Source organism: Callithrix jacchus, chromosome X (assembly GCF_049354715.1).
Source record: "Callithrix jacchus isolate 240 chromosome X, calJac240_pri, whole genome shotgun sequence".
Lineage (NCBI taxonomy): Eukaryota > Metazoa > Chordata > Mammalia > Primates > Cebidae > Callithrix > Callithrix jacchus.
The window spans coordinates 68,789,013-68,798,637 of record NC_133524.1 but is presented as its reverse complement, the minus strand read 5'-3'; the positions used below and the strand labels follow the sequence as shown (position 1 = coordinate 68,798,637).

The 9,625-nt window shown below is 45.4% G+C and overlaps 1 pseudogene across 1 annotated transcript; it reads right to left on the bottom strand.

The window, feature by feature from the left end:
• Positions 1-1,878: 1,878 nt before the first annotated feature.
• On the bottom strand, positions 1,879-9,122 carry LOC128930684 (uncharacterized; annotated as a pseudogene). Its single transcript, XR_013531800.1, has one exon. The product of XR_013531800.1 is annotated as an uncharacterized LOC128930684 (transcript).
• Positions 9,123-9,625: the final 503 nt, after the last annotated feature.

Sequence of the window (9,625 nt, the reverse complement as noted above, 5' to 3'; positions counted from 1 at the left end):
TGAGGTTCATCCATGTCGTAGCATGTGTCAGTATATGGTAGAATACTATTCAGTTCTATCAGATATGCCACGTTTTAAAAATCCATTCATCCATTGATGGACATTTGGGCTTTTTTCCATCTTTTAGCCATTGTGAATAGTGCTGCTATGAACATCTGTGTACAACTTGTTTTCAATTCTTTTGGGTAGAAACATAAAAGTAGAATTGCTGGAATATATAGTAATTATTTTTTTCTTTTTTTCCCCCAACTCCTGCAGACTTTTTCTTTTTTCTTTTCTTTTCTTTTTTTTTTTTAGATGAGGTCTCGCTCTGTTACCCAGGCTGGAATGCAGTGGCGCTATCACTGTAACCTCAAACTCCTGGGCTCCAGCAACTCTCCCACCTCAGCCTCCCAAGTATTTGGGACTACAGGCATGCACCATTATGCCCAGCCAATTAAAAAAATTTTTTCAATTAATTTATTTTTATTCTTTTTTTTTTTTTTGAAATGTAGTTTCACTCTTGTCGCCCAGGTTGGAGTGCAGTGGTGCAACCTCAGCTCACTGCAACCTCCACCCCCCGGGTTCAAGCGATTCTGCTGCCTCAGCCTCCCGAGTAGTTGGAATTACAGGCACCCGCCACCATGCCCAGCTGTTTGTTGTTGTTGTTTTTTTTTTTTTTTGAAACAGAGTTTCACTCATGTCACCCAGGCTGGAGTGCAATGGCGCGATCTCGGCTCACCGCAAGCTCCGCCTCCTGGGTTCAAGCAATTCTCCTGCCTCAGCCTCCCGAGTAGCTGGGACTACAGGCATGTGCCACCATGGCCAGCTAATTTTTCGTATTTTTTAGTAGAGATGGGGTTTCACCATGTTGACCAGGATGGTCTCGATCTCTTGACCTCGTGATCCACCCGCCTCGGCCCCCCAAAGTGCTGGGATTACAGGCGTGAGCCACCGCGCCCGGCCGCCCAGCTGTTTTTTGTTGTTGTTATTTATTTTTTTTTTTTTAGTAGAGACAGGGTTTCACCATGTTGGCTCAGCTGGTCATAAACTCCTTACCTCAGGTGATCCACCTGCCTTGGCCTCCCAAAGTCCTGGGATTACAGGTATGAGCCACATCGCCCAGCCAGATTCCCATATAACATTTAGTTGCCATTTCTCCTCGGCTGTGATGGTTTTTCAGACTTTTCTTGTTGATGACCTTGATAGTTCTGAGGAGCACTGCCCATGTATTCTGAAGAATATCCCTAAATTGAGATTTTTCTGATGTTTTTCTCATGATTAAACTGGGATATGTATTTGGGAGAGGAAGATCACAGAGGCAAGGTGCTGTTTTCATCACATCGTGGTCAGGATACATACTATCAACATGACTTTCCACTGTTGATGTTGATCTTCAACATCTGCTGAGATAGTGTTGGTGAGGTTTCTCCACTGCAAAGTTACTCTTCTCCCCGCTTTCTACGCTGTACTCTTTGGAAGGAAGTCACTGTTTGCAGCCAATGCTTAAGGAATAGAGAGTGATGCTCCTCCTCCTTGAGGGCAGAATATCTACATAAATTACTTGGAATCCTTCTGCATTAAAGATTTGTCTATTCTCCCCCATTTATTTATCTATTTAATCACTTATTTATATCAGTATGGACTTATATATATATATATATATATATATGCTATATATATAAATTTTTTGTGGGGGGATGAGGTCTTGCTCTGTCACCCAGGCTGGATGGAGTGCAGTGGCATGATCACAGCTCACTACAACCTCTGCCTCCTGGGATCAAGCAATCCTCCCATCTCAGCCTCGCCCAGCTTCATACATATTTTAGATTTTGCCTGCCTTCATTTTTATGCTCAATAATTTTTACTTTCTTTCTTTTCTTTTTTTAGAGACGGTCTGATTCTGTCACCCAGACTGGAGTGCAGTGGCTCAATCACAGCTCACAGCAACCTTGAATTCTTGGGCTGATGCCTCCCACCTCAGCCTTCCAAGTATTAATAGTTGGGACTACAGACATAAGCCAATGCACCTGGCCTACTCTCTTTTTTATGCAATTAACAGCATTTTGACATCAGCCAACTAACTAAGCAACAATAGGGTAGTTCCACTTGACTACTGTGGCACATGGCTCCTGATATCAGAATACTCTCCCTGGGCCCTGCAGAATGTTTTCTTTTCTATCAGAGACAATGAAAGTTCTGTGTAAGTATTCACTGAAATGGTCTTCCCCCTGAGGGCCAGATAAGGGTCTGGGGAGTGCCTCCCTATGCTTGTCTTATCAATGCAATAAATTCCCAGACTGGATGGAGGAAATACCTTGAAGGATGTATCAGGCAGGGTTCAATCAGAGAAACAGAACCAGTAGAAGATACACATGAAGAGATTCATTGCAAGAAATGGGCTATCACTGGTGTAGGGGGTGGCTAAGAGAGTCTGAGATCCATAGGGTGAGCCATCAGGAAGAGCAAGCTGGAACTCTCAGGCACACATTAAAGCTGCTATTCACAGGAAGAATTTCTTCTCCATTTGGGAAACTTCAGCTCTGGTCTTAAGGCCTTTCAACAGACTGAATCAGACTCACCCAGATTATCAAGGATAATCTCCCTTACTTAAAGTCTAATGGCTGTGGACTTTTATCACGTCTACAAAATACTTTTCCAGCAACACCTAGATTCATTTGATTGAATAACTGGGAACTGTAGCCTAGTGGAGTTGAAATGAAGGGGAGGAGAAAGGAAAAAAGAAAAAAAAATGTCCTTCCAATCGGTGAAATTATATGAAGTCTGGTGGTAGTGGAGGAGGAGGAGGAGGAAGGAGTAGAAGGAAATAAGAGGAAAAGAAGGAAGATGGCAGGAAGTCAGCAGAGGGCTTCCATAACCAGGATTATGATGACAAGTAAAAGATTGTGAAAAGAAAAAAAAAGTTGAACCAGCCACATTGCACCACAGATAGAAAGCATTCTCCATGAAGGATTTATTCAGATCCACTAGACAAGATGTTTTATCACATACTCCAGAAAAGAAGAGGGAGGATTCTGCAAGTGGAAACAGTTACCTTTGGTAGCAACAGCAGGGACTGGAAGGGGATGGCTCACAGCCGCAGCATCCAAGAGATCACTAGAGCTTCCTCATAGCCAATCAAAAGGGATAGTGCCATATTCATTGATCTAGAAATTCTACTTCAAGGAATGTGTTCTATATTTATTCATTCTACAAATTTATTTATAGTCTACAAATTTATTCTATATATTCTACAAGTATACACATATATGGTTTTTTTGGTTTTGTTTTGTTTTTTTGAGACAGAGTCTCTCTCTGTTGCCCCGGCTGGAGTGTAGTGGCGTGATCTTGGCTCAGTGCAACCTCCACCTCCCAGATTCAAGCGATTATCCTGCCTCAGCTTCCCGAGTAGCTGGGACTACGGGCGTGCACCACCACACCCGGCTAATTTTTGTATTTCTAGTAGAGATGAGGTTTTGCCATGTTGGCCAGGCTGGTCTCAAACTCCAGACTTCAAGTGGTTCATCTGCCTCGGCCTCCAAAAGTGCTGGGATTACAGGTGTGAACCACTGCGCCCAACCTGGTTTTTGTTTTTTGTCTTTTTTTTTTTTTTTTTTTTTGATGGAGTCTCACTCTGTCGCTCAGGCTGGAGTGCAGTGGTGAGATCTCAGTTCACTTCAACCTCCGCCTCCCAGGTTCAAGTGATTCTCCTGCCTCAGCCTCCCAAGTAGCTGGGACTACAGTCATGGGCCACCATGCCCAGCTCATTTTTGTATTTTTAGTAGAGACAGGGTTTCACCACGTTGGCCAGGCTGGTCTCAAACTCCTGGCCTCAGGTGATCTGCCTGCCTCAGCCACCCAAAGTGCTGGGATTACAGGTGTGAGCCACCATGTCAAGTCTATAAGTATATATTTTAAATGATACATGTACAAAAATATTCACTGAAACAATCTGCAAGGGCAAAAAATTAAAAGTAACGTAAAAGTCCACCAGTATGACATTGATTCCATAAGCGATGGTACTACTAGCAATATCATACTATGCAGTCAGAGAAACAATGAGCAGCTCTAATATAGACTCTCTGGAAAGATATACTTCCAAGATACACCCTTTCAGGGATGTCCAATCTTTTGGTTTTCCTGGGCCACATTGGAAGAACTGTCTTGGGCCACAAATAAAATACACTAACATTAACAGTAGCTGATGAGCTAGCTATATTTTTATAAATTGCCAAAAAGACGTAAGTTTTAAATTTATTTATTTATTTATTTTCAGGCTGTTACCCAGGCTGGAGTGCAGTGGCACAGTCTTGACTTACCACAACCTCCACCACCCAGGTTCAAGCGATTCTCCTGCCTCAGCCTCCTGAGTAGCTGGGACTACAGTTGTGTGCCACCACGTCCGGCTAATTTTTTGTATCTTTAGTAGAGACGGGGGTTTCACCATGTTGGCCAGCCTGATCTCGAACTCCTGACCTCAGGTGATCCGCTCTCCTCGGCCTCCCAAAGTGCTGGTATAACAGGCGTGAGCCACCACACCCATTCCAAAAATGTCATGTTTTAAGTTTAAAAATTTGTGTTGAGATGCATTCAAAGCTGTCCTGCACCACATGAGGCCCACGGCCCACAGGTCAGACAAGCATGTCCTAAGTGGAAAAAGCAAGGTGCAAAACTGTGGGCATATAATGCTAGAGTTTGTTTGTTCTGAGATAGGATCTTGCTTTGTCACCCAGGCTGGAGTGTGGTGGTGTAACTGTAGCTCACTGATGCCTCAAATTCCTGGGCTCTCAAATAGCTGGGACTACAGGGGAGAATCACCAAGCCTAACTAACGTTTAAAATTTTTTTGTACAAATGGGGGTGGAGGTGAGGGTCTCCCTGTATTGCCCAGGCTGGTCTCCAACTCCTTGTTTCCAGAGTTCCTCCCACCTCTGTCTTCTAAAGTGTTGGGATTACAGGCATGAGCCACTGCACCTGGTGGAGGTGCTGGTTTTCTTTTTTTCTTTTTTGAGTCAGAGTCATGCTCTGTTGCCCAGGCTGAAGTGCAATGGCACCATCTGTGGCTCATTGCAACCTCTGCCTCCCAGGTTCAAGCAATTCTCCTGCCTTAGCCTTCTGAGTAGCTGGGATTACAGGCACCTGCCACCACGCCCGGCTCATTTTCATATTTTTAGTAGAGAAGGGGTTTCACCATATTGGCCAGGCTGGTCTCTTGGCCAGGCTGGTCTAGAACTCCTGACCTCATGATCCACCCACCTCGGCCTTCCAGCAAGTGCTGGGATTATAGGCGTGAGCCACTGCCTGGTGGAGGTGCTGTTTTTCTAAACTATGTCTGTCACATAATTTATCAAACTTTCTGACCTGTATCTGCTCCTAGTGCCTTACACGGGGTTCAACAGCACTTCACATGTAACTAACTGGTAAAGCACTTCTACAGAACAATGCCTGGGCAAAAGCTGAAAACCTTGGGAACATAAGGGGGCATTTCCAGTTTTTCCAACTGAAAGCAGAGATTCTGGAAGAGCAGGAAAGATATAACAGCCGTGAATGCAGAGCTATTTGACAGTATCTGAGAAAACAATTTGGCCTTTTGGACCATGACTGAAGACACTGGAATAACAGGGTTTTAGCTACAGAGAGCACATTTCATAAGGGCTAGAGTGTGTTTGCTTGGAGACATGCCAATCAGATCATGTGAGTTTTAAGCAGAAAACAAGGGCAGAGTTAGAAACATGTTCAAATGAATGTAAAAATGGTTGCAACAGAGCACAGTAAGAATGGCATTGCGCTTCCGGCCACGCAGTAATGCCGGGCCGGGACCAGTGCTGGGGGTTGGGGGCCTGGGCTGCAGCTCGTGCCGCCCGCCCTGGTCGGGCGACCCTCGAGACCGGCCAGTAGACGGTCCCATGCCGCATCTCTGCTGACTGGAGGGTGTGGCCGCGCGTGGCGGGAGAGGCGTGAGTGACCGGGGCCCTTGGCGCGGAGACTTTGCTGGAGGAAACCCTGAAGGACCTGGACGAGTGCTACAACGTCCGCCGTGACAGGGACGGCATGCAGAAGCCGCGGGTGCCTGCACCCAGCGAGCCCTGATCCGCAGCCAGGATCCGGGCGACCAGGAGATCCAGATCGTGAGCCAGAGGGTGGGGCTGGAGGAGAGCCGCACGCGACAAGTGGACAGCCACGTGGAGCCGTTCGAGGTGCAGCAGGAGCAGGGCGACGCGGCGGGCGATAGCGCAGGGTCGGCCTGTACCGGCCCAGAGGCGAGGCGACCGCGCAGGCGGAGAAACCCAACAGGAAAGCGCTCCAGGCGGCAGCACAACAGCGAGAACTGCGAGAACGCGTCCAGCAACCGCGACCACGACGTCACCTCGGCCACGCCCAAGGAAATGAAAGCCGAGATCTCCAAGAAGCAGCGCTCCTAGGCCCAGGCGTAGCGGCAGGCGTCCCCCGCAGATGTCCCCATCGACCCCAGCCATCCCTCCTACTGGGAGATGATCCGCTACGACAACGAGTGCCCATCGGGTGGTTCCACTTCTTGTGCGTGGGTCTCAACGATAAACCAAAGCGCAAGTGGTACTGTCCCAGATGCCGGGAATGGGGGGTAAACGATGGACAAAGCCCTTGGGAAGTCCAAAAAGACAGGGCTTATAACAGATAGCTTGGGGACATGCGTGTAAGAGTGAGGAGAGCAAAATAAACCAATGCATTGATTGAATTGCCACCTTTGTTGAGGTGCAGGGAGTGTAAAATGGACATTTTTAAAGAATGCTAGAAAAGGAGCCATTCCTTTTATAGTGATGGCAGTGATTCTCTTTGCCTTTTGTTTCACTGGCAGACATGTGTAACAACAAAATGGTCTATGATCAACATTTTAGAAACTACAAATACAGGTTTGAATTAAATACTTTAAAAAGAATGCCATTAAAGAAATAATGTCAATAGAGAACATGCTGCCACCTTCACAAGACTGGAAAACAGGTCGGAACTAATGTCATACCCCAGATGCTTTCTCTCCTCCATACACACCTGAACCTGTTTTTCTCACTGTTTGCTTTTCTTAGAGCCCTTTCCGCTATGACCACTGGAACCCCTGCTCAATGAGAAACAAACTCCCGTACATCCTGGCTTTCTTCACTGAACTTTGCCTTCTAGCTCCTGCCTTGACTGTATTGGGCTCTCTCCCGAGGCTCCTGCTTCCCCACAGCCTGCTCCAGGCTTTCTCCCTCGATTTCTGCCTGTGAAAAAGATGGGCTGGCTGGTCGGAGTGCAGTGGTATTAACAACTAATTGATCACAACCAGTTACATATTTCTTTGTTCCTTCTCCACTCACACTGCCTCACTTGACTAATCTAAAAACAAAACAAAACAAAAAACAGCTTGTTGGCTCATGCCTGTAATCCCAGCACTTTGGGAGGCTCAGGCAGGCAGATCACTTGAGGTCAGGAGATCGAGACCAGCCTGGCCAACATGGTGAAACCCCGTCTCTACTAAAAATACAAAAAATTAGCTGGGCATCAGCCTCCCAAAATGCTTGGGACTACAGGTATGAGCCATCCCGCCCAGCGATATCCCACTTTATTTTTGTACCCATAACCATTCCTACTCTCCCCTACTCCCAGACCTTTCCCAGCCTCTGGTAACCATTGTTCTACTCTCTATCTCTATGTCAGTTGTTTTAATTTTTAGCTTCCACAAGTATGTGAGAACATGACAAGTCGGTCTTTCTGTTCCTGGCTTATTTCACTTAATGAACTTCGGCTCTACCCACGTCATTAGAGATGACAGGATCTCCCTTTTATGGATGAAGAGTACTTCATTGTGTATATGTAGCATATTTTATTTTATTTTTTTTTAATTTTAGGTTCTGGGGTACATGTGTGAGTCATGCAGGGTTGTTGCATACTATATCCAGTGTTTCTCCCCATGTTATCCCTCCCCACCCTTCCCACCCCCCACTGTCCCTCCCCTAGTCCCCCCCACAATTGCCCCCAGTGTGTGATCCTCCTCTCCCTGAGTCCACATGTTCTCCTTGTTCAACACCTGCCTATGAGTGAGAACATGTGGTGTTTGATTTTCTGTTCTTATGTCAGTTTGCTGAGAATGATGGTTTCCAGATTCATCCAAGTCCCTACAAAGGACAAGAACTCATCATTTTTTATGGCTGTGTAGTATTCCACGGTGTATATGTGCCTGTGTAGCACATTTTCTTTATCCATTTGATGGACATTTAGGTTGCTTCTAAATTTTGGCTATTGTGAATAGTGCTGCACTAAACATGAGAACACATATTTCTTCAATATACTGATTTCCTTTTTGGGGAAGTATATACCTAGCAGGGGGATTACTGGATTATATGATAGTTATATTTTTAGTTTTCTTTCTTCTTTTTTCTTTCTTTCTTTATTTTTTTTTTTTTTTGAAACAGGGTCTCACCTTGTCATCCAGACTGGAGTGTAGTGGCACAATCACAGCTCACTGTAGCCTTGACCTCCCAGGCTCAAGCGATCCTCCCACCTCAAGCTCTAGGACTACAGGTGTGGGTCTCACCATGTTGTCAGGCTGGTCTTGAACTCCTGGCTCAAACGATTCTCCTGCCTTGGCCTCCCGAAGTGCTGGGATTACAGGTATAAGCCACCGCACCTGGCCTATATGTAGTTTTTGAGAAACCTCCAAACTGTTCTCCATGGTGGTTGTACGAATTTACATTTCTAAATCGTACATTTCTAAATTTACATTTCTAAATCTGATCGAGGGTTTCCTTTCCTCCACATCCTCACCAGCATTTGTTATTGCCTGTCTTGTGAATAAAAGCTATTTGAACTGGAATGAGATGATACTTCATTGTAGTTTTGGTTTGCATTTCTCTGGTGATCAGTGACGTTGACCACCTTTCCATATGCCTGTTTGCCATTTGTATGTCTCCTTTTGAGAAATGTCTATTCAGATCTTTTGCCCATTTTAAAATCAGATTATTAGATGTTTTTCCTATAGAATGGTTTGAGCTCCTTATATATTTTGGTTGTCAAAATATATACTTGCCGGGGGCTGTGGCTCACGCCTGTAATCCCAGCGCTTTGGGAGGCCGAGGTGGGTGGATAACGAGGTCAAGAGATCGAGACCATCCTGGTCAACATGGTGAAACCCGTCTCTACTAAAAATACAAGAAATCAGCTGGGCAAGGTGGCGCGTGCCTGTAATCCCAGCTACTCAGGAGGCTGAGGCAGGAGAATTGCCCGAACCCAGGAGGCAGAGGTTGCGGTGAGCCGAGATCGCGCCATTGCACTCCAGCCTGGGTAACAAAAGGGAAACTACGACTCAAAAAAAAAAAAAATATATATATATATATATACTTGTCAGATAGATACTTGTCTGACAATACTATACTTGTCAAATAGATAATCTGCAAATATTTTCACCCATCCTGTGAATTGTTATCTCTTCACCGTGTTGATGGTTTCCTTTGCTGTGCAGAAGCTTTTTAACCTGATGTGATCCCTCCCATTTGTTTATGTGCCTTAATTGTCTGTGTTTGTGGGTTATTATTTGAGAAATCTTTGCCCAACCCACTGTTTGGGAGAGTTTCCCCAGTGTTTTATTTTAGTAGTTTCATAGTTTTAGGTTTTAGATATATATATATTTAATCCAT